General features: G+C 39.1%; 1 protein-coding gene across 10 annotated transcripts in view; it reads right to left on the bottom strand.

Annotated features, from left to right (window-relative positions):
• GREB1L (GREB1 like retinoic acid receptor coactivator) overlaps positions 1-26,854 on the bottom strand; it is a 270,059-nt gene that overhangs the window by 155,221 nt on the left and 87,984 nt on the right. For 7 of the 10 annotated variants that reach the window (XM_053243286.1, XM_053243284.1, XM_053243292.1 and 4 more), the window contains exon 2: positions 7,704-7,801. The exons of 1 other annotated variant lie outside the window; for it this stretch is intronic. The gene's annotated coding sequence lies outside the window, so the exon portion shown is untranslated. Of the gene's footprint in view, positions 1-6,614; positions 6,633-7,703; positions 7,802-12,222; positions 12,239-26,854 lie in introns of those variants that run through there. 2 more of the 10 variants (XM_053243288.1, XM_053243291.1) reach the window with 2 other exon arrangements.

The following is a 26,854-nucleotide window of genomic DNA, read 5'->3' as shown; positions in this document are numbered from 1 at the left end:
GACAGATCAGTATATAAATAGAATAAAATAAATAATATGGGGTTAAATCAATCAACTAGGTTGCCCTTTTGTGTAGTAGAGCTGGAAAAGGAATAGACAAGAGCAACCAAAATTATTGGGGGGGGGGCTGGATCACCTTCCCTATGCAGAAATACTACAATGTTTAGGACCTTTTTAATTCAGAAAACAGGGAACAAAGGGAGACTTAGAAGACTTAGGTTTATAAAATTATGCATAGTGTGCAAGTGTGGAGAAACTGGACTAAGAGAAATATTTCTTTTCTCAAAACTCTAGAAACCGGGGTCATACAATGAAATTAACTGACATGAGATTAATATCAGTTAATGACTTTAGATGAGTCATTAAATGACTTTAAAAGGGGATTGGCTCAGAGGGGCTCACAACAATAAAATAGATACAAGACACAATAAAAGTAACAAAACTAACAAACACATTAAAAGTCAAGTAAAAACACACTCATTATTAGGTTCAAATTAAAAGTTATTTTAAAAGCTAAAAATTGAAAATCATGAAAAGCTAAAGAACCTACCAGACATAACAAAAAATGGAGCATCAAAAAGCCTCCTTTAAAAGGTGTGTTTTAAGTTGTTTTTTAAAAACACTGAGGGAAGGAGCATGGCGAAGCTCTTCAGGGAGGGTGTTCTAAAGCTGAGGGGCCACAACTGAAAAGGCCCTGTCTCTAGTCCCCACCAACCAGATCTCTGTTAGTGGCAAAAATGAGCGGAGGGCCCTGGCACATTCATATGGGCGAATGCAGTCCAACAGGTACCCTGGCCCCAAGCTTTGTAGAGCTTTAAAGGTCAAGACCAGCACCTTGAATCTAGCCCAGAAGTGAACCGGTAACCAATGAAGCTGCCGCAGGATGGGTGTGATACTCATGAAACGACTTGCACCCACAATCATCCTTGCAGCGGCATTCTGAACCAGCTGAAGCTTCTGAACAGTCTTCAAGGGCAGGGCAGCCCCATGTAGAGTGCATTCCAGTAGTCCAATCTGGATGTTACCAATGCATGAATGACTGAGGTCAGATTCGACTTCTCCAAGCAGGGTTGCAGCTGGTGTACCAGCCGTAGTTGGTAAATGGGAACTACTAACGCTATCGATGTGGAGACTCTTCCAAGAAAGCCAATTTTGCTCACTGTCCTTTACAGAAGGTCACTTGCAACAAGTGCAAAAAAAGGGGGACACTTTGCTAATCTTTGCAAGTCTGCTGTCCACTCCATTATTGAGTCACCATAGGATGAGGATGAGGCAGATGAACCACTTCCTGACAGTGTTTTAAGTGTGAAAGAATCAGAGCCCGCTTCTCCACATTGTCAAGTCAAACCTAATGGCCATGAAGTGCAGATCCTGGCTGATTCTGGTTCTCCATACACTATCATTTTCCATCTACTTTACAATAAAGTCCTCACTACATAAGATCTGCACTTGCAGCCTTCAGATATCCGCCCTTGGGGATATGGAGGTACCCCTATTGCCATCAATGGATCCACCACTGGTGTCCTGGAACACAAGGGATGTATTGCAGAAGGGAAAGTGTACGTGTCACAAAAAGGAGTCTTGATAATTGGGCTAGAAACATCAGAAACATTATGGATCTTGTTAGACCCAAATAGCACGGAAGCTGTATTACAGACGATGGAGCATCCATATGCTGCTATGATTGCTGGTTTCTCTGATGTTTTTGCTGATACTCCTAGCACTACCATACATTTCAAACATAAAATTCAGATGAAGGCAAATGCAATACCTGTACAACACAAAGTGAGGAAGTACCCATAGCATTGTGCCAACTGCTTATGGATGAGCTCTTAAGACTACAGCATGCTGATCAGAGAACCTGTTGATGCATCAGAATGGGTCTCTCCCATTGTTCTTGTGCTGAAATCAAATGGTGCACTTTGAATGTGTGTAAATTTAAGGGATGTGAACTTCCACAAGGTAGAGGATTATCATCCATTACCCAATATCAGTGAAATGCTGCTTATTCCGAAAGAGGCTCCAGTGTACACAACTCTGGGCTTTTCTTCAGCCTATCATCAATTCCTCTGCTCAAAAGTTCTTACAAATACACAGCCTTCATTAACCAAAGGGTCTTTTTCAATACAAAAGACTGCACTTCAGATTAAGCCTCTGCAGCCTCAGTATTTCAAAGAATGATGCATGCAATTTTTGGACTACGGATGGCATCACTTACTTTCAGGACATTTTAGTGTACGGTAAAACCATTGAGGAGCATGATGCTAAACTAACAGAAGTCTTTAAAAAAACTCTGACAACACAGACTTACTATCTCTGTAGCGAAATGTCAATCTTGCACACATTCAGTGACGTACGTGGGACACACAATAATTCAGAGTGGCATTCATCTTAAAAGAGACTTGGTGAAAGCTATTCGGGAAGCACCAGAGCCACACAACAAGGATGCACTTCGGTCATTTTTAGGACCAAATTATTATTTGGTATTACTCTAAATTTGTTAGACAATTTGCCTCAAAAGTTTCTCCACTGCATCTTGTTTTTAAAAAGAATGTAGCATTTACCTGGGATGCATCATGCAAGGCTAGTTTTCAGACTATAAAATTGGCCATTGCTGAAAACCCTGATCTCACTTCTTTGGACACCAACAGGCACACTATTGTAACCACAGATACTAGTGGGGATCCTGTAGAGAGTGTCTGGGTGGGGGTGGATTCAGAAAGGAAAAGTGAGGGAGGAGGAGGAGGATAAAATGGAGTTGTTTCTGAATAAACTGTTAGTTAAATCTATATAAGATTTCTTTGTACTTGTGAGGGACGCAGCTATAGAATACTCTCACAGATATGATCGCGGGGTTGGGGGTGGGGGATCAAGTAGATGACCATTCCCCCTTCTCTGTCATAAAGCAGGGAATGCCTTTTCGAAGATAATACCTCTAGAATTCAGAGCAAAGAGTTGTGGCAAACAAGGACCAGGTAGAATATTTAATGAAATCAGTCCCGTTTACAGAAAGGCAAGTGCAGACTGCTTTCTATTCTCCTTCTGCTTGTTGTTTGTCTGCCCCACCTCCAGTCTAGGCTGGACTAAAATAGTAACTAAAGCAACATTCAAGAGCTGGCCTGGATCAAGGAACTGATTAACCAGAACACCACAATGCCTACTGCAAGATTTACAAATAGTCTAGAAACAGATCAAATAATCTAAACACAATTTAATCAATCAATTGATTGATTAAAATATATATAAATAATATTTAATTAATATATGCAATTAATAGTTCTTCTGCAGAATAAACAGAATGTCAAGAATATCTAGACATACAGAGGGAATCCATCATATATTAAATCAAAGATAAAAATAATCCATGAGCAATGTATGACCTCTAGTGTGTCAAAGAAATTCATTCTTCAACCCAAAGAAACCTAAAAGATTTTAAAAATAAAGAGGAGTGCCACTTAAAAATGTAGGTATGAGCATCTAGATCAGTTCTCTAATCTAGATTGATTAATCTAGATTAGCCTAAATCCACTGTTGGTTTCAAGATTTATCTTAAACACAATAATCGGAGGACCCAATTTGGATGATACATTTGAGCCAGCCCACCTACAGTGAAATTAAGGAAGTGTATCAGTGTGGAATGGAAAAATACCTTTTCAGAAAGCTGCTTTGTAATTGCTTTGTAGAAAGTGTGTTTGAAATTCAGTGCCTCTGTGAGATGGAGAAGTACAGGCCAGAGAAAGTGATAAGTTGGCTATCCGCCCAGAGCAGAAGAAGTGGGGGTTCGGAACAGCGGGGAGAGATAGACTCCCTTGAATAGTAACTGTATTGTTCTAGGAATGTGGAGGCTTCTTCTATTAATTAATTAATTATCTCTGCTGTGAAAAAGAAACTTAGAGCGCAAAGTCCAGCCTCTATGCAAGCATATGTACGAATGTAATGTATTGATTGGCTCTTTGTGGCTGAATGTTGACGCCTAATTATGTAGTAATGCCAAATTATAAAAACTTGTGACCCAGGCAGCAAGGCACGTCTCTCAGGTTTCACCGTGAGGTACTGAGTGGCGTCGTCAGCGCTGACTTGACTTGGCTTGGCTTGGAACCAATAAACGGTGATTTTGCTTCCTTCAATCATCCTTGTTTGCCTGGTTTGTGGTTCTGAGGAAATTGTTGGCCCTCAGGTAACATCAGCATGTCCCATTTTGACTCCCAGCAAACACTCTCCTACTTCTAATCGCATGGGAGTATGGTTCATCTGAACTGTCATGTTATTTGTTTGTTATTTCTCTGTGTAAACCACCCTGAGCCATTTTTGGAAGGCGGTATAGAAATTGAATTAATAATAATAATCATCATCATCATCATCATCCCTTACATGTGATTTAAATGCTACATTAATTTAGCTTTTCATTCAATCATGTGTAAGGAGGCAGTTCAGATGGAAACCACCCCACCCCCCCATTATTAGAAGGCATGCCAGGAGGGGGAGCAGGATGTGTTCATGCACAACTCTAATCATCTTGTAGGTGGGCTGGCTCAGAAGTATGCTCCAACTCTGAAATGCGGGGGGAAACTATATTCTGAGCTGGGGAAATAATTTTTTTAAAAAACAAAAAATTCTGAAACTGAATAGGAAGAGAAGTATATTTTAAATTCAACATTGCAATATTATCTACTTGTTTCAGCTAATAAAATGAAAGGAAAAATGATGGGGAGGTGGGGGGGTGGTATAGAAAGTCCAAATGCAAGCCAAAATATGAATCCCCATTGTTTCTATTAGGCAAACCTTACTACGCCTCCACAGGATTCTTATCCTCAGTTTGGATGTCACAAAAACGTCATTTGCAAAACAGAGATAAACTCAATCTATACCATAACAGATATCTCAGGGTTTTCTGGTTTACATGCTAGAGCTCAGGGTGGCCAATGACCAACTTCAATTGTTGGACTACAACTTCCATCATCCCCAGGCAACATTGCTCAGGTTGGCCACCCCTGCTATAGCTTTAGCTTTTTTGCAAACCATTTTTATAATATTATTAAGAATATACATTTAGCTCTTTTGATAACCATGGCTTATGACACAAACAAAATACATATATCTTTTAATTCTTCCAGTAAAACATTAGAAAATGCTAGTTAACAACACTAAGTTCTTATTTTCTGAATGCTAGTATTTTCCCATTGCAACTGATTACAAGATAATGGAGCAAATTATGTTTATTTAAAATATTTCTAACCCTCCCTTCAGAAAGTTATCCCAGGATGGAGTATTTTTTAAAAGGCCTCAGATTGTTTGCAATAGCAAAATTGTTTTATGGTCTAAGCATGCCTTCTTTTTCCATCCTACCTATGAAAAGGAGGAGCTCTGTGCCTCTTTCTTTCTTTTCTCTGAGCTTCTGAATTTATTATTAAAATTCTTATTCATATTTGTGAAAAGCACCAATAACAAGAAAAAGATGAAATTGGCAAGACGACAATAACTGCATTTTTTTCTCCCTTTGAGCTGAACAAACAGAAGATCTATTTCTGATTATAGTGTAGACAGTAATAATCTTGATGGCCAAATGGTCTCGCTCACTTGTCTATTGGTAAGTGCATTGCAGCCTTATTGGATGTGGGTTGATGGATGAAGCACAAAAAGTTTGTTATCTGGTGACCGAGGACCAGTGTTCTGAGGAAAACAATATTTTCCTTTTAGAATTATTTTTTTCCCTACCAAGATCTACTCAAGGGTACACAAATCAACTAAAGTTAAGAATGTTTTAAGTTCCATTAATTTCAATGGAAGATATGTAAGTGGATGCTCAATTGACCCATTGAAATAAATTGACACTGAAGTGCTTAATTTGACCTGCCAAGTGTCCTTAATCACTAGCAGAATGGGGGGGGGGGATTCTTTTCAGATCCAATTGCTGAAGTTATAACGTTAGGAAGTGAAAGCGCATGTGCTTCATTCTCTAATTGTGGTTTCCAGTCACTAAACTGACTGCACTATCACAACCAACATTTGGTAAGGATTATCCTTTAATTTAGACAAAAGCAAGCATTCCTTAGATAAATCAGCATTTTTTCACCATCAGACTCATAAAAGCTTTTCACAACACAGATTTGAAGAGAACCCTTTAAGGTTTTAGGATGTTGCTCCTTTTACTAAGTAACAAAATACACCCCATGGTGTCTCATTGACCCCACTCAGCTGTCCTTTGACCTTTTCAATTGTTGTAACCTAACTTCAGGGGCCACAGAACTTGCCTCCCATATCAAAAAAAGCTAATGTTGCTTCCTCCTAGCACCTGGTGAAACAAAATGCAAGGCACTCTCCTCCCCTACTACTTCTGCTATGCTCCAGATGTTCCCGTCTAAAATCTTCCTGAAAGCTGGTTTGTTGTCTGTGTGGTAACCAAGAAGCAACAATTAGGACCTGGACTATGGCAATGACCCTCTTGTTCTATTGGGCCTGAACGCACTATTGGGCCTCCTGCCCCTAAGGATAAAACAGGACATAAAACAGGAATAGATCTTTGGCCTCTTGGAAATACTGGGGCATTTAAGTACAACAAGAAACAATCGGAATCCAATGTTCCACATAAAGTAAGTCAAGCTTCTTCAACTGACCCGTAGCAAGGAGCAGGAGAAGAGGTCACTGCCCCCACTGAAAGAGATTTGTCCTCTCCATGCTGAAATAAAATATATTCTGAATGTTCTCTTTAGATTTTTAACAGCAATTTTCTTTTAATGATGATAGATTTTATACTTTGACCAGAATGGCACAAATATATTTCACACACACACACACACACACACACACACACACACACACACACACCCCAACTCTCTGACATAAATCACATCTGACTGATTGTAACTAAGTACATGAACTTCTGAAATGGAACCACAACTGTCATCCTGTTTCAAAGTCTCACTCCCACCGCAAATTCCCCCAGCATGTGCCTTCTTTCCAAAACTCAAGACACTACCATTGCATACTTCTCAACTGAACCAACACTTTTGTTTTCAAATTGCAAAACACAGTTAGAACTTTTAAACCCATTAAATTGTTTTTAAATATTAAAATAAAAAGGTACGTAGAACAGTTAGGTAATATAGACAATGAGCAGGATCCAAACTAAATTAGTCACAACTAAGACCCACTGAATTTATTGGGACATACATGAGTGGCTACCTTGTTTCTTTTTTTAAAAAAAGTTTATGCTTAGTCATGATTAATTTTGTTGTGGTCTGACTAGTGTTTACACTTGGTCTTAGTTATCACACCTGCCTATACATAAACTAGTCAATCTTGGAATATCAAGCAAAATTTTGGACTATGAGCCAAAAAAGCCAATTTTGACATTTCCACAAAAGGAAGCTGTTGATTTTTCTTCTTCAGATTTTCAAAGGTCTAAAAGTTTATTTTAACACATTAATAACTGGATCCAAATACTAGCTCTGCCAAGCATGCAAGTGACTAGGAATGAGATTTATTTGTTTGTTTGCTTGCTTGATTTATATACCCCCCTTCAAAAAATGGCTCAGGATGGTTATAAACCATAACATCATGGTAATATGCTTACAATTTCACAGAGACATATACCTACACAAGTGTTTTAATATTCATGTTGAAATATATTACATTTTTAAATGGAGTTATTTACGATAAATGCATGGTCATACTAGTGCACGCAGAATATGGAAAATATATACCTTCTTGTACTCCTTTCAGCCTTTATTAAATGCGTTCATGATGGACGGTTGCTCAAAGTTATTCTGCCACTTGATCCAGATCGCCGAATTTTAAAGACCTGTAAAGTAATACAGTTAATTGAGGACAAATTAAATCCAAAAATAATATTAATGTATGATGGTGTTTGTTGTATTAGCAACAAACATTTCAGGCTTCCTCACAAAAATTCCACGTGGCAAGCCTACTTAGAAACTTATCCAAGGCTGAAATCCTACACACTCTTATTTATTGAATAGAGTGTGACTTACCTCTCTGTAAGCATGCATAGGAGTGCAAATTGTAAAAGCTGTTCCTAATTATACATTCTGCAATGCTCTATACCTTGTCTAACAACCACCATCACCACTCCAGATGTACTATATAAACCTATATTAGAAAATATTAAACTACAGATCACTACAGAACAAATTTAATTCTGGTAAGTAACCACAACCACCTGCAAACAAAACCCAGTGTCACAGACAATGTTGGGGAGGAAAAGATAATGGACAAATAAATATCAAATTCTAGCCATGGAAATGAAGTCTGGAAGCTCAAACCAATCCCCTTTCAATATCAGTTAAAGGAGTTACACATGAATAGCTCATCATACAGAACATCTACTACATAGCTTGGATTTCAAATGGCTACCAGATGGCTGCTACTTTTGTGTCCATTTGGCCTAAAATAGGGGAGTTTCCAAACGCCCCAAATCAAAATGTAGAGAGAATGTATGTGTCAGCTTTCCCATTAAATGCAATGCAAAAAAGCTGTCATTCTCTCCAGACTTGCCATGCAACCAGAACATTCTTAAATAGTTTATACTGATGAATATGAGGGCAACAACAATAGTTTGGACATTCTAACCCATTATAAATTCCATTACACCTGATACTGTAAAAACTGTTAGCATAAACCACGAAATAAACTAATTTTACTTACAAGGAACTAACTAAAGAACTATATCATCAGCATGCCTTGATGAATGTATTAGGACAGAGAAAGGGAAAAGTTCTAATTTATAATTTCAACTTAACTAAATTTATAAGTTTCATTATAAATGCAACAGTCACCTTGCATTAACATACCCATGTTTATCTGAAAATATTGTTTTACTCCATAAATAATGTTATTTATGATCAAAAGAAGCCACTGACATAAGCGATGCCAAAATCACTTCAGAATGCCCAAGACTTCTAAACAACTGATATGCCAAAACCACTATATTATTTGTGCATGTCTGTAAAAACTCTGAATTTATAACAGAAGCTTTTCATTACTAAGGAAGAATGCTAGAACCTCATAGCCATATGCTGAGTAAAATAAGTTCTAAAAACTATTCCACAGAATGAAACTTACTTTGGGATAATGGAAAGCCCATTACTGATCTGCTTCTTAGGCTATGGATGCAGTCTTAAGCATGCTTGCATTAAGATGATTTTCATTTCAATCCTTTGGACATGGAGTGAGTGAAATCACATTACCATTAACCATTTAAAAACTGACTGCATAGTGGCCCTAACCATATGAAGAACCAATAGTCTATATATTCTGGCCATACAATCAAAAACTGTGTTCTACCCGGGTTTGGGAGATGTGTGTGCTCCCAATTTTCCTTCTACTTGTTTCCACACTAATGAAAATTGAGAGCACACATAGAGCAGCGGCCAGCTGCTACTGCCAGGTAGGGCACAGTTTTTGATTGTGTGAATGGCGGCAATATGTAGAGCTTTCCTAAGACCCTCTATTCACCCAATGACTGAGGCACTGCAGCAGCATAGTAAACTGTGGTTCACTGTGTGGCAGGCTACATATAAACTGGCTCTTTCATGGCTGGAGCCATTCAACAGACTAAGTCACCACCATATGATCAGTTATTGTTGTCATTCTACCCGAGTTCTATACAATGCACTTGTATTGACATTTGCACTTGTATTGACATTGTATGAGACATTTTGGGACATCTAACCAAGAGCTGCAGCTTACAATCTTGAAAAGTGAATCACGTTTCCTTCCACAGCAACCTTTTGTCATTAGTAGTGGCTGCCAATACTGGCAGCTGACCTTGAAATCACAGCTCCATCAACCTAAGTCTTATCAGGAAGGTTTTTTAATTTTGTAGAGTCCTTTCAATGGTATCCTATAAGCAGAATGGCTTAGCCCTGTATTTTGACTAATAGAGTTTCAGTTTAATAACATGTCAATAGTACATTACTGAAGATCTAGCATGAGAATAATAACAGAGTGTCTAATCAATTCCTACAACTTCAAAAATGCATGATGATTTAAAAAATAACTTGGGCCTCTCACCTCTCATTAAAGCAGAAGACAGGTCTATCGCTATAGCAAAGCAACTTCTGGGATCAAACCAGTCTAACCCAATGAGGTCATTCACACAATGAATGTTCTACCCAGGTTTGGGAGCTGTATGCGCTCCCAATTTTCGGTTGCGTGGAAGCAAAATAAGAGGAAAACCTGGGTAGGAGTAATTGTGTGGAAGCAAGGTAGGAGGAAAAGCTACCCAGGTTACCCTCCTCCCTTGCTTCCACACAGCCGAAAATTGGGAGCAGACACAGCTCCCAAACCTGAATAGAAAACAGTTTTTGATCGTGTGAATAACCTCAATGTCATTCCCCAATCCACAAATTTCTCTGCCTAAACTGTACCACTTTACACACCACCAACTTTAAAATCATCACAGATGGCCATCAAAATCAAGCTACGTTGCTTTTGATCAAACTGTAAGACAGTGAAAAGACTTTGGGGTTATTTAAAGACTATAATCTAATCCTGAAAGCACCAAGGCTGAATTTTTTAATTTTTTTTTTTTTTTTGGCCACGTGCTGAACATTTCACCTGCTAGTAATGACATCTTTGTATTTCCTTCTAATTACACTCAAAGCTAAGACCTTTGGCCCTGGGCCACAGACCTCTATTCAAGCTGCACACATTCTCTTAAGAACCCTGATCCTTTGTTGTCATTCTCAGTCTTTCATCTATTATTTACATCCATTGAGAAGAGAGCTACTCTACCATTTGTGAAGCTTTCAAGCTTCTAATCATCTTAATTTCTTTGCCTCTTCCACTCCTGCTTCCCCCTCACAGCCTGACAACAGCAAGGAAATTTGACAAAATAATTTTTTAAGCCAACAGTTTCACAGTGCCTTCCAAATCTTGTCAAATGTAGAAGAGCCCTCTTGTATATAAAGATACAGTCTGTTATGACTAGAAAATTGCAGACTCGGCAATTTATCATTTTCATTCTGTAAGAAATGTCAAACACAATTAACGGAGCTAAGAAACCACAGAGGTACTTTTTGCATTTCAACAGAAAAGGAATAATTTCCAAATGCTTACAATTTACATATTTTGATTTCATCTAAAAGGTGCAAGAATGAATATTATCATATAAAACCATTTTATTAAACTAGACAGTATTCAGAAAAATGCAATCATTTTAAGAAGAAGAAAGAAAACTCTACACAAATGCAGCAATCTTGAAGCCACAAAGAAGAGCAGTACATGTTCCTACTGTAACTGGTTTGAAGAATACACACTGTACATCATGCACACCCAAAACAATGTCAACATAAAAAGAAAATGCCTTCTCAATGCTACAAAAGAGTATTTCTTCTACATGTCAGAAAACATAACAAAGTACAGTTTCCCCTCCCATTTCTAACTGCCCCAATGGTGACCAAAAAATACAACTAAAAAAAGATTATGAGACTTTTACCATGATTTAGATGATCAACTCTGATTATATCCATAAAAGAATCTTAGTGTCCAAATATAACAACATGTGGTCCATCTTGGTGTTTTCTTTCAATATTGACTGCCCTGTTTCCTTGTGGTCTGCCCTCTCTGAAAGCCTCCAGTCCCCTTGTCTTTCTTATTTTCACCATTTGCTTCAACTAGCAGTTCACTTGAGACTCATCCATCTTATAATGCCTCAAGTGACAGATGCTCTTAGAAATGACCATACTGCTGAGTGAACAAAAGATAACATCACCTCTAAGAACTCAAGGGAGAAATACAACAGCAACCTTAACACTGCGTTCTTTTTACGGATTCTACATCGTAAACCTCTCACAAGTGGAAAAAGAAAACAGTTACAAAGAAAATAATCTTTTACTAAAATCAAGGCAGAAATACTAGTCTGAAAAATATATCCTACAAAATGGGATTAAGATTTCTTCATAACAATTAAGTTAGATAGCATTTACTCTTAAAGAATAAGCACAGCATAATACTTCCTGTTTATGAATATTTCATATAAACATACTCACATATACATACACACACACACACACACACTACAAAATAGTAAAAATTATTTTAAATGCTCATGATACTTTCAAAATCATTTGTCAAATCTGTAAGGTAAAAAGTGAGCAATAAAGACCAAATCGAATTTTTAAAAAGCAATTCCAGAACCAGGTACATTAATCTATTAATTCCCTTAAATGAATTCAGATATTACAGAATTAGATATAACACCTTCAAATACAGGCATCTGGCCACTCCAGTAGGAACTCAAATATATTCTTTAAGAAAATATATTTGTTTCTGCAAGAATTATTGGTGAACCTTGCATACTTATTGAAGCACATACACTGTGGAGATTAATGTCGTAAGTTTTGTTTTTGTTTTAAAATAGATGTGCTCTCTGTTCAATTTTTAAAAACCTTAAATACATTCATATCATAGCTCAGCTGACTTGGAAGAGATCTGGTTCCTGTACAAAATATTTAAAGTGAGAATTGGAAACACAGATTGTAATCAGACCATGAACATGAAATCAGGTCTTTAAACATTTTACTCCTAAAATACATGGAAGTAGTCATTATACAATATATAACTTGGGCTGTAAAAAATAGAGAAAAAAGAAAGAGAAGGATGTCGTGATGCACGATAAATCACTTCTGTAACAAAGGGAGGTCATATTAAGATTCCCAGCAACAAACTAATGAAATGCTACATATGGAAAGAGCCATTACCTTCCAGTGAAAGGAGAACTCAGAGTAATACTGAACAGAGATCTATCCCCCCACCGTTCTCTGTCCATCATAAACAGGGTTTGTATAGAGAAATGTAGAACAACCTTTGCTAGGAAACAGGAGGAAATATCAAAGCAAAATACATTCTGATGATGATGATGATGATGAAACAAGGAAGCTGTAGTAGTAGTAGTAGTCGTCGTCGTAGTAGTAGTAGTAGAAGAGATGGAGGACTCAAATAATCTAACATGTTTAAATCAATGATAATATTATATGTTTCCAACATATGTTTCAAAACAATAAAATAAAAACCCTGAACACACGGCCATAGAATAAGTTTTTAAGGATTTATTTCATGCCAAAATACATAGATCAGGCAATAACTCTTAATTAAATGCAGAGATGTTTCTGCAGTAATACCTTTACACCCAAATGCCTGTTTTAGGATGAAAACAATGATATCAGAGAACACTGTAAGAATACAGACTAGCATGTTTGGAGGGCAGGGTGTCTTATGACATGGTGTAATTTAACAATTATTGTGAAAAAATTTCATATAAAAACATATAGAACATCAAAATGTATGTAATTCATAAAAATGCAGCATATAAAACATATAGTAATAATATAATTTATACATATATAATTATTTATAATTATATATATAATTATATATATAATTATTATTATATAATAATATAACTAGTCACACCATATGAGCTGATGAACCCTTCTACTGAGGTTAGGCAAATTAGGTAAAAACAAACCTTGAGAATTTAAAACCGCAGTCTAGTTAAAAAGCTTAGGTGGCGGGGGGGGCGTCCTTGGAGACTTTTTAAAAGTTGTCAAAGATGGGGAACCTGTCATTTCAGGAGGGAGTGCATTCCAGAGTCTTGGGGCAGCAAAAGAGACAAGCTGGTGGCAACTGTAGATAAACTTCTCCGGAGGATCTCAATGGGCAGTGGGGTTCATGGAGAAGAACATGTTCTCTTAAATACACAGGGCCTAAAATATTTAGGGATTTATAGATTATAACCAGCACCTTGTATTTTGCCAGTGTAGCACTTTTAGTATAGGAGTAATATGGCCTCTCCGAGATGACTCAGAGACCAAACTGGCTGCCGCATTCTATACCAACTGCAGTACAAAGGCAGCCCAACATAGAGCATATTGCAGTAGTCAAGTCTGGAAGTTACCAGCATGTGTAGCACTGTTCTGAGGTTGTTTATCTCAAGAAACAGTTGCAGCTGGCATAACAGCTGGGAAGACCCAAGTTCGAATCCCCATTCAACCATGCAGCTCACTGGGTAACTCTGGCCCAGCCATTTATCTCTCAGCCTAACCTCACAGGGTTGTTGTGAGGATAAAAATAACCATGTACACTGCTCTGATCTCCTTGGAGGAAGAGTGGGGTATAAATGTGATAGATAGATAGATAGAGAGATAGATAGACAGATAGATAGATAGCACCTCTGTCCACTGCCTCAACCTGGGACACCAGGGAGAGGTTTGGATCCAGAAGCACCCCTAGACTTCATACCTGTTCCTTCTGGGGAGGTGTGACTCCATCCAGAAACAGCAGATCAAAATCGTCTCCTGAGTTCTGACCCCGCACAATAAGTACTGTACCTCCATCTTATCTTGATTCAGTCTCAATTTTTTATCCCTCATCCAGCCCATCACTGCCTCCAGGCAGGCTTTTAGGGAGTTTATGCCTTCTCCCAATGATGTTGAAATGGAGAAAAAGGTTGGGGTGTCGTCAGTATACTAAGAACACCCTGCACCAAATCTCCTGATTATCTCTCCCAGTGGTTTCATGTAGCTGTTAAAAGCATTGGAGACAATATGGAGCCCTGGGGGCACCATATAAAAGTTTGGGTTTTGAAGAACAACAGTTTCCAAGGGACACCATCTGGAATCTGCCCAAGAGTTAGGAGCAGAACCAATGAAAAGCAGTGCATCCCAACCCTTTTAGATGCTCCAGAACCATACTATGGTTGATAGTATTGAAAGCTGCTGAATGATCCAAAAGGACCAACAGAGTCACAATCCCTCTGTCAATTCCGAACTGGAGATCATCCATCTGGCTGACCAAGGCACTCTCCACCCCACAGCCGACCCCAAAGCTAGTTTGAAATGGGTGTAGACAATCAGTTTCCTCCAATACTTCCTAGAGCTGGGAGGCCACCACACTCTTAATTACCTTGCCCAGCCATGGTAGGTTGGAGACAGGCTTATAGTTGCTGAATTCTGAGGGATTCAATGCAGGCTTCTTCAGAAGAGGTCTAATGATTGCCTTCTTAAAGCAAGAAGGTATCCTGCACTCCCACAGAGAAGCGTTTATAATATCTACCAGGCCCTCAACAACAACACCCCCATAGTGTTTCAGCCTCCATAGTTCTTCTGTATACCAATTTTGAAGCAGGTCAGAGAGGACACTTAGGAATGATCGTGTCTACCGCCCTGGTGAGTTTGCTGTTCCAATTCTCCACCAGGGCATCAACAGGGTCACCAGGAGAGCCAACACTAAATTATTCAAAGACTTCTTGGAATCCGGTTGCATCTCGGGCAGACAATCCTAACAGAGTTCTCTGCAGAAGCAGTTGTAAGTCCAACCTTAACCAGATGGTGGTTGGTCCATGACAATGGGAAATCACCCACAGAACACCACCCTGATCAGGGTAAAAGACTAGATCAAGAGTGACCAGCAACGTTACGTGAGTCAGTTCTGAGATCACTTGTGATAGGTCTATAGTTGTCATGGCCGCTATGAGCTCCTGAGCTGCTCTGGATAAATTGGTCCCAAAATGAACATTGAAGTCCCCCACCACCACAAGCCTGGGAGACTCCAACGCCAAGTCTGTCAGATCAGTTAGGGACTCCGTTGGTCAGCAGGATGATCAGTACACCAACAAAAGTCCCAGTCTATTCCTTCTTTCTGTTGCTCTGGGGAATTTTCAGTCTCTTGTTATACAATGTTTTGTCACATTGTATAACAAAGTTTTTTGTTCAACTTTGTTATACAAAGTTTTGTCACCATGTATAACTATTTCTGAAGCTTCTGCTTGTGAAAGTAGCCTGGATTCTCCCTTGTTTTATAAAGAGCATAATTTTGGTGTTGATGTTAGGTCTGAAGTAGACAAAATCTGAGATATGAGACAGCAGTGCAGAATCACTGGCATTCCTACCCAAGATGGAAAAAAAGAACCAATTTGGCACACCCACTACAGCGAGACTGACTATAGGTACTTTGGACGATATAGACTCTTACAGAAGTTAAATACCATCTACTAAGGACTTTGTACTAAGCTTATTTTATGTTTCTGCTGATAGACTAGCAAATCTGCCAGACATCATCGTCTAGACTCACTCCCAACTGCCTCTGAAGATTAAACATAGATTTATCCTTCAGAAGCAGAGCTAGAGGAGCTGATACACAAAGTAGGAACAAGGCCTTTTGTTGATAACATAAATATATCTTAAAAGGCAGTAAGCAATTGTTTGGCAAAGCAATTTAATGTGCTTGGTTGAGAAAGTTGTTGGTATTGAGAGATGGATAGAGAGACTGGTTTGGATGTCTTTTGAAAATCATTGATCATAGGATATTAGTGCTCCTTGGTCTAAAAAGTCCATCGTTTGACAGGCTGTTGTCATTCTTCTGTTCTGTAACCGCTTAGGGGTGATTAAATGCCACAAATGGAGTGGGTATGCAACCAACAGCAGTAGTGAGAGATCTGAATCAAATTTCTTTTTCCTGCAGCACAAGGAAAGTGTTGCCTTGGTAAACATAGTAGGCAGCATCCAGACTAGTTAGTTACGGCTAGGCACCACTGAAATCCATGAGACAAGTTAATAGTGACTAACTTAAGGAAAGGTTGTGCCGTCAAGTTAGTGTCAACTTCTGGCAACCACAAAGCCATGTGGTTTTTCTTGGTAGAATACAGGAGGGGTTTACCATGGCCCTCTCCTGCGCAGTATGAGATGATGCCTTTCAGCACCTTCCTATATCACTGCTGCCCTATATAGGAGTTTCCCATATTCTGGGAAACACACCAGTGGGGATTTAAATCAAGAGTCTCCTTCTCTCCAGGCAGGTTGCTTCCCCGCTGCACCATTAGGTGGCTTAGTGACTAACTTAAGTCCCATTAATTTCAATGGGACTTAGTTATAATGAGCTTAGTATAGAAGCTACCCAGCATAATTTTATATATGAAAATGAAGCTTCCCAAACAACAAATGCTAAAATGAACAAAGTTCTGTATGGAGAGGTACTGAAAATGTTCTTTCAACAACTACCCAAAATACAAATCTCAGATCCTGAGAATCTAAATATCAGGCCATCAAGATTCTAAAAATTGACTTAACATTGTACGGTATGGGTTGGTACAGATGACATGTGGTACAAACGACATGTGGATTAAGTTTAATGTAAGTTTCAGAAATAAACAAAGAACAGTGTTACAGACAATCACCAATCCAGGCTTGTAAGTGAGCACCCATCAATGCCTCCCATGAAAAGTCTGTATGCAATCCCAGGCTGCCTTGCTCTGCCTTGTTCCCGGCAAGTCCTCACCCCCAGGGGCGGAGCCACCACTGAGCGAACATGGGTTCAAAGAACCCAGGCTGCTGCCAATCAGGGGCACTACCTGGTGCCCCAGCCACACCCCCTGTGTCTGACATCAGATGCAGGGGGAGCAGCTTCACTTGCAAACAGGGTTGTGTTCCCCATTTGAGAGCAAATACCGGCCAGTGCTGTGTTCACAGAGTGGCCAGAAGATGCTCTCCCTGCCTTTGAAGGCAGGAAGAGCATTCATGGCCACACTGTGAAAGCTGGCTGGTATTTGCTCCCAAATAGCGTGTGCGGCCCTGTTTGCGAGCGAAGCCACTCCTTGCTGCATCTGATGTCAGACGCTGGACACAAGGGGCATGGCAGGGGGGCCGCCATGGCAGGAGGAACACGGGCTGCCAGCTGGCTTCCTTTACCATGGCTCACCCCATTGCCCATTTCCCAACCACTGATCCAGAGCTCACCTAGAATTTCCTTCCTCCGCTCTTTCTGCCTGCTTCCAGAGTTCTCTGGATTCTCTTACTTCCCTACAGAAGGCAAAAAGGTTGTTAAAGCGCGAATCCTCCTATTCATTTTGTGTCTTTAAAACAGTAAGTTTAAACATGACACAAAATAAGTATTGCATGTATTGCTATTTTCCGCAAAATTTCCAGCTTTTCCCCACAGCTTCTCAATTTCTCTATTTTGAAGTCAGAAGCTTTGCTTCTTGAGACGAGAACATGAAGCTGCTTTGGAGTCAAGGCCCCCAAAGAAGATTTCTCAGAGTATGAGCTCCCTGGGGCAGCACCCCCAGATCCCAAGCTCATCACAGAGCCAGCCTCTCCCATACTATCACATCTGGTGGCAACCAGGGCAGGACAATTTGGGCAATATACAGGGAAACAAGTAGAAATAACTGTCCCCCATGTGATTCACAAGAGGAGTCCACTGGGAGGAGAGAAAAGCATGCACACTCATAACATGCACACATTCTTATCCCATGGATTTGGGTCAGGAGACAAAACATTGTGTAAACTGGCCCATTATGTTCAGTACAGGTACAGTAGTACACTTCATATCTATATCCTACATTTGATGTAGTCTGTATCTAGGTTCACTTTTTAAATGAACACATGTACAGCAATTCACATGAACACATTTACATGTGTACAGACACCTGCACACATGTACCACATAATATCCAAATAGGACTTGGGTCAGTTTGTGGTTTGTGTGTGCCTTTGAGCCTCATGTCGGGGCAAAAATTTGTCACATTCAATATGCAAGTTGATGAAAATACAATAGTTTAAGTTTTTTCCAGAAGGCTGCTATGAACATCTTTTAGACTATTGTATCTATCGGTTTTGATATAATTTTGCAAGTGGCACAATATTTTACTTTGCTTTCCTAGCCTACAGTGAGATTTGTCATTGATTGCTGAGGAACATAATCATATTAAAAGTTCTTCATAGCATATGATTACATGTGAAAATCTATACATGTATACATTAAAAACTGATACTGACCTAGCTATTCCCACAGCCAAAGATACAATACGCTTGATGGTCCAAACATTTTTCCTGTTACAAAATCCTTTTCTCATTAGAACCAGTTGCCAGCACTGGAAATGACCTTGAAATGACAGCTCCATTAGCTCCCATCATCTTAGGGAAGTTTTTAAAAGTCCCTATTAAATTAACTACTTTTAAACACAATAGGATCAATATGAAAGCAGAAAAAGTACACCCCCATGGCAAGTTCTTATTGCATGATTGATCAAAAACAAACAAAAAAGCACCCTGTAGCTTTCCAGATCACAGCTGGTGCCAAAAAATCCACCCAGGGGAAAAAAAATCCATCAAAATGAAACTCTGAAAGGGCTTACACTTCACCAACCTATTTGCACTTCAAAAACTCTTTAAGTCCCTTCAGCTAAACCCCAGGGTTTGAAATCATTGCAAAAATAAGAGAGGGGGTTGCTGTCATTTATCCTCCTTTTGGCCTATAGTCAGAGCTGTAAAGTCTGCCAACTTGCAGGGTGGAGGGGAGAAGAAAATAACAGTCTTTCTATGACCCGTCTTGTTAAAAAAAACAAAAAACTTCCAGACTTTACTCTTGCACAATTTGTCCCTTTAAATCAAATCTACAATTAAGGGCTATTTGTAAACCAGAGTTTTGGTAATTGAAAAGGAATTATAATGTCACTGAAAGGCAAAGAATTACAGTTGTATAACATTTATACATTTGATAATAGAGGCTTTCCATGTCGGATATATTACATCCTTCTACTCCTGCCATATCATTAGGTAGCATAGATTTAATTTTGATCTTATGTACAAATCCATTTTAAATGGCAAGCCATGCAGAGGCAAGCACACAGAATGCATATTAACTTTCTGCAATTTTAAGATACATAGCCAATTTCAAGGAAAGTGAGGATTTCATAGGTCACAGGGACCTTCTTAAGCTGTTGTCAGGACACTATGACTCAATCTATTTATAAGTCCTACCCTCATTATCAAATACATCCTGTAACTTTGTTCTTCAGAGTGTTTTTTAAAGCAAAGCAAACTTTATGTAGAGTCTGTTCTTTGATCAAATTCTAGCTTTGGTGACTAATTATAATGCTCAATAAAATACTGCAAATATCAAAACAATATCCTCTCTGATATGAACTAACAAGCCATAGCACCATAGCAGCCTTTAAATTTATTTTCACTCTGGCAGCTCAATCCTAGAACCGTATTACCTAGACTTCATGTGTGAGCACTGCAAGATATTCCCCTCAGGGGATGAAGTTGCTCTGGGAAGAGCAGAAGGTTTCAAGTTCCCTCCCTGGCTTCTCCAAGATAGGGCTGAGAGAGATTCCTGCCTGCAACCTTGGAGAAGCCGCTGCCAGTCTGTGAAGACAATACTGAGCTAGATAGACCAATGGTCTGACTCAGTATATGGCAGTTTCCTATGTTCCTAGAAGCAAGTTCCATTTATTCCAAGATAATGTGCTTAGGATCAGTACCTCAGTATGTGATCCAAAATTCACAGGAGTTAATGCAAATTCTTTAATTACCAAAAACAGCAAAGAAATAACCATTAAAAGAGACATTTGAGTTCTCCATTTGTTCTATACACACTTTGAATGGCTCTGTTAGCTAAGTCTTTTCCACCATGGTTAAACAGGGAAGCAATCACTGCATTTATTGAATTCATTTTCTGAATTACCCTCAAATTACTATGCCATATGCCACAGCCCCACAGTACTTGCAATGCAAGTATCTATACTCTAGTACATCTGATAGAAAAATAATAATGTAATGATAGTAACATGTTGATAAGATATTATAATTCTGACCTTCAATAAAAGTAATCATCAGAAGGAACAAAGGCTGAAAAAATTAATATATTTTGGGATTAAAATAATAATAAACTCCATATGGCCCTCAACTTGGACCACAGGAGGAGGACAAACACTGCTAAACTAAAGCTGAAATAAGTGACTTCCTTGGCAAGGTCTGATCTCTGATGTTAAAAGTTTTGTTTCAAAATGAGGTAACACATATATTCCATTTAGAGAGGAAAGCTGGTCTTGTGGTAGCAAGCATGACTTGTCCCCTTAGCTAAGCAGGGTCCACCCTGGTTGCATATGAATGGGAGACTAGAAGTGCGAGCACCGTAAGATATTCCCCTCAGGGGATGGAGCCGCTCTGGGAAGAGCAGAAGGTTCCAAGTTCCCTCCCTGGCTTCTTCAAGATAGGGCTGAGATTCCTGCCTGAAACCTTGGAGAAGCCACTGCCAGTCTGTGAAGACTATAATGAGCTAGATAAACCAATGGTCTGACTCAGTATATGGCAGCTTCCTATGTTCCTATGACCATATAACTTTGTCGCACACATGATACAGAGAGTAAGCATGGATTTCCAAGCAAGTAACCGTCTCTTATATATCCACTGAAGACCCTTTAAAAAAATCTAGGATCTGAAGAATGTTTAGGCAACTGATTTAACTGGCTTGTGATATGGAGACTTTCAAAGTTTGATTATTTGGTATGGATTACTGATGAAGTTATGGTTTTGTATATATATTTTGTCTGGTGCCTTTTTGTTGTGACAGTCTTGTAATGCAACCATTCAATACATTAACTGTTTAGCTTTATCATGGTAAGCTTTTTAATGTCCTAATAGTACAAGGATTTCTCATCCAAATCTGTGAACACCCATCTCTTGAATTACCACTGATATGCAGTCACCTCTGAAATGGAACAACTATGAGAAGAATTTGACGAGAGCTGGCAATGAGGTACAGTTGCCTTACTATCTAGGAGAGAAGGACTTAGTAGTAGTTTTAAACTCCTTTTCTTGACACTCAAATCTAGCTGCTCCGAGGCAAAACACGTGTTTTGTACACATGACAGAGTTTGATAACAGCAGCTTGTAAACAGCGGCATATGGCATCACAACATTGCATGAAGGTAAAATCATGATGTCATCTGATTACTACACATATACCTTCCCCACAATAATCTCCAGGTCAGTTAATGCAATGTATCGCTTAGATCATGTCCTGGAACACACTTCTATAGATAAACAATGTGCAATCTCGGTGATTACAAATAAGTCATCAGCAGTTAATTACCAAGATTGTGGAGACACTTTCCCAATCCTCACGAGCAGAGACATTGCCCAGCATCATACATTATATTTGATCATGTATATGAGCAGCCAGCAATGAGGAAGACCACTCTTATGGATCAAAAACTAGCCCTCTGTGATCCCAAAAGTAATGACCACTTTATTAGACCTTCCTTGTTCAAACTTTGTTGCCCAGATTCCAAACACGGACAGCACAAACCTATGCAGGTAAATTCAGCATTAAGCCCCACTGAATTCAACAGGCCTTACTCCCAAGAAAGCATGCACAGGGCTGTAGCCTAAGCTTGGAAGAGAAAACAGAAAATGGAAAATGGAATGTATATGTAGCAACCCCAACTCCCTATAAACCAAAGAATTTTTTTTTTGCCTAATAATTCAAAACACACACACACACACACACTATAAAAAAATAAATTGAGGCATGAGAAAACTGTCTTACACTTTGGCCAGTGCATTCTAACATTTAAATCCAAGCCTACTTAGTTTACACAACATTTAAGCACACACCTTTCAAAAAGAAGGTGGAGGGGGGGAACCCACCAAAAAACTCTACCCTATGGATTCACTAGCAACTAGGGTGGCAAGTCCTAGTCTAATTCCCGAATAAAAGCTGAGGACAACCTGCAGAGCCTAGGAGTGCAAATCACATTAGTGGGAGATACCAGACGACCAAAGAAAGCACTGGAGGCCTGGTAAAAGCAGGAAACAAAAGGCAACATTCCAGATAAATGCCATTGCTAGAGTCAGCATTGTGTGATGCCTGGATCTGATAATACAAAAGCAGATTAGATGCTGGCAACAAAAGAATAAAATGAGGAACAAAGGGGTCATTTTGACACATCAAGAAATGATCTTCATTAACCCAACATGCATTTACTATGCAGTTATAAAAGCTATTCTTCTTAAGCAGCATTTGAGGCAATGAAACTCCAAGACTCAGGGCAAGCTACTGGAGGTGACACTTTCTTTACAGCATCTAATTTACCAGGAAAATTGGTCCTTTTCCCTTTGAAACTTTGTGACATTTTAAAGACCTGTAATGATTTTCAGATTTGTTGTCCGGCTCATTGCAATGTACTGTCCGACTCAGACCATACAGTTTGATAAGAAGGTGATAAAGAGCACTCAAAATAAACCAGCTGGATTTTACAGTGAATACTAATAATATTTCTTATTGTTACAGCAACAGCCTCCCTTTACCATAGATGGTAAATTGTTTGATCTAGAAAACAAGTTAGGATTGTTAGAGTCCCATCAAAATCAAACATGCTTAATTGGGCCCTAAATTGTAATAATAGTTTAGAAAAGTAGCAGTGTTCAAGGTATGGAGACTAATTTGACGTGTCTACCACCATTTTGGTTTCTTATAAGCAGCACCAGGAACCAGCAAACTTTTCACTAACCTTTATAAGTTTTAATATTGTGCCAGTATTTAACAACAAATCTAATAAAATCAGGAGGGCTTAGTCTGGATAGGCTTATGACTCGCATACACAATTCTGTGCATGGGTACAACAGAACCTATGTCTGACTTCACCAGCCCCAAACTCTATCATGCCATATCACATCACATTCCCAGCTGACCCAGCTCCTCCACAATTTAGAGGGCAAAAAAGCAGAAGCCATTTGAAGGATCTAATTCTGATATGTTTCATAGGACAACATTGCAGAATTTGCTATACCTTCTAAAGAATCAGTTGAGATTCCAAACCTTGGAAACACTTGTCTAGTCCAATGAAACACGTATAGTCCAATTCAATGCACATGACCAAAAACTTAACAGTCCCCTATTCACTGTACCAATTCATAGGTATGGTTTATTTACTGGGAAAGATTTTTTGTCTGGTGGGTGGTCCCTGGAAATGCCCTTGGCACTTCTTAAGGCATCTGAAAGTGCCCTTGGCACATTCTTAAGTATTTTCTATGGTTTTAACATCAAATTATTTAGACTTTTTAATCCCTTCCTTGTTTCAAGTCATCTAAAAAACCGAGCTTTATATTAAAAAATGTATAATCTGATACAAGATGTATTATTCCCAACTGATGAAAAATAACATTTTTAGTGTACTTTCTGAAGGGAAGAAAGCTTATGAAATCACCAAGACTGTATGTGTGTTCATGTGTCTTCCTCTAATGACTTTTGCATTTACAATCTGATACAAACCAAATCCACAGCCCATGGGAGACAGTCCTATGGGACCCCAACAGAGTTTTGTTTGGGGTTAATTTTTTGTTTTTGTTTTTTGGCTGACCCGCCATCTTATTTCAAGATGGCAGCCACTCAAAGTATAGGCAAAGTTCCTTGGTAACCCATGTGCAGATGATGGATATAAGCCAAATTTCCAGCACACAGGAGGCGGTCCTAGGTTAGATTCGCCATGTTAAAATAAGCAGAAAGTAGGTTCCATTTGTTCTGCTTGTTGCTTTTTAGGATTCAGAAAATGTTCTTTTAATATCCAGACATTAAGCATAGTATATCAAAAGTAAATGTTTTTAAAAGTAAAGATTTCATTTCAAATGGAATACATCATTCTGCATTTCACCACCTTAAGATGGGGAAGGAGGGCCCTGTATTGCTCCAGCACTTAAATTGCCTCTTTCTGACAAATAAAAATTCTAGGTAACTTATTTTCTAATGACAAATTCAGAGTGCTTTAGAGTGCTTTAACCAGAAGTGAAGCCACCTAATGGCACAGTGGGGAAATGATTTGACTAGTAAGCCAGAGGTTGCCGGTTTGAATCCCAGCTGCTATGTTTCCTAGACTATGAGGAACACCTATATTGGGCAGTAGCAATATAGGAAGATGCTAGAAGGAATCATCTCATACTGCATGGGAGATGACAATGGTAAACCCCTCCTGTATTCTACCAAAGACAACCACAGGGTTCTGTGGTTGCCAAGAGCTGACACCGACTCAATGGCACACTTTACCTTTTAACCAGAGGTAGGATGGGATAGTTCTGGAGCGTGTGTGCCAATAAAATCCTCTAATATTTCCAAAAACAGTGCAACTCTTTGTCTGTTTGCTGGAGTGTTCTGCATTTCTTCATTAGAAAGATATTCCAGCAAAACAGGCATATGTTCAAGAATTGTTGCCTAATCACAATATGTTGCAGCAAGAACGGTTGCTTAATCACAGTATTCTGGACAGTAGACATTGCTTTTACAAAAACCTTATTGTGCAAAAAATGTTAATTTAGAATTTGCTGAGGTATTACGTTTAAGCACAATAGCTAATCCACACAATAGTACTTTCCTTTAAGATGAGACTGAGCACAGCTGTGACAGTCCTAAGCGAAGGGAGGTTTAAAAGTAAATTATCTTTCCTAATTTAACTGACAGGATGCAAATAAATGAAGTATTTAACTGGTACAATACAAATAAGTGAAGAATATTTAGTATCTATGTATCCAGACATTATATTCAACTGTCATCCTGACCACTTGTCTTTATCAGCAATATTCAGTGGCATTATGGAAAAATAAGTTGTCCCAAGAGTCAAAGCAGAGGCACTCTTCCCCCTGGACTTCTGAGCCAAAGTCCAGGGCCTCCACACCCCCTGGGGGCCCCCAAATCCTCTTTAGTCTGTCCCGGGTGGTGTGGTTGCTGCACCATGCCACTGGCCCTCACTGCGCCAGGTGGCTGAGCATGACTGTGTCCTGTGCCGAGAAGCCTCTGCTTTAGAAACCAAGGGGAGAGCGGGGAAAGAAAAAATGTGGGATGGGAATATGTTAAGCTGCGTGTTGAAATGTTTTCTGCCAATGCATATTTGCATAAATATACCTGTTTCTTATTCTTACATTTTTGTGAGTTCAGTTCCTGTTTGTGCCCTCATGAACCCACATGTTAAAAATGCTGCATGTGTCATGGTGTGTGTAGGGGGATGATGCTTAAATTGCAGGGGAGTGGGGCTCCAAAGGCCTTTAGGTCCAGGCTCCAAAATTACCAAGGTTCATCTCTAGGTCAAAGACAGTCCAGAGATGGAACAGCTTGAGAGAGAATTCAAAAGAGTACTGAGATGCAATGGAGCCAAAGCACTTTAACTGCATTTGTTGCTACATCAGTGACCTTCCTTTTAGATGATTACCAAGAAATGTTCACGTTTTGGTAACTGGATATTCACATCTTATGTTAGCTTATTGAGGCTTGGTAGCTATTCCAAAAGGTTCCAAGAAATGCAAATACAGAACCCCTCAAATCTTGCAGCAAGTTGCTGGGGGCAGTAAATGAATAATAATTTCTCCTAACTAAGTCTCAAATGATAAACGTGCTCTTAATTTAAAGTTAATATGGCCAAACGAATAGCCTGCTCTAGCTTGACGCTGGGGTGGGGTGGGGGAGGTGTATGGCTCTAAGAAGTTAATGCTATTGTTGCCAATCAATATGGTTAAAAGTAATCAATTCTCCTCTCAGACTAATCCAAATGACTCTAGACATGCATATAAATTGCTGTGGGATTACAGTAAATTTAGAAAGATGCAAATGTCCAGCATAAGGAATAATGCCTTTCTTACATTCTATCAAATAATTGAACAGAAAGACACACAAAGTCCTTTGCTTACACAACAATTTTTATTCTAAATATTTTAAAGGTTAAATATCAGGAAAGGATGTGGGGGCCCCACAGAATAAGATAGGCAACCGAAAAAGTTACAAAGGCTGCATTGTCAGGACAATATCAAAAAGGGGTTCAGAAAATCCTGCAGGGGTAGGGTGAGGAAGAGAGTCCCAGAAAAACTGCTGGGCTGATCTCTTAGGGCACACAAACCACATCTTTATGAACTCTGCTTGGGCAACTCAGGGCTGCAATCAGGGCTGCTGGCAGCAAGCAAGGCCAGTTAGAGGTAAGGAGCAGCAATCTTTCTACATAGCACACATCAGCCACGTGTCCATGTTGAATAACCATCTTTTCACATTACACCGCACGTGCCAGTTATCT

The sequence above is a fragment of the Hemicordylus capensis genome, chromosome 4, assembly GCF_027244095.1.
Source record: "Hemicordylus capensis ecotype Gifberg chromosome 4, rHemCap1.1.pri, whole genome shotgun sequence".
Taxonomy (NCBI): Eukaryota; Metazoa; Chordata; class Lepidosauria; order Squamata; family Cordylidae; genus Hemicordylus; species Hemicordylus capensis.
The sequence above is the reverse complement of the archived record's forward strand: the minus strand, read 5'-3'. Positions and strand labels throughout refer to the sequence as shown.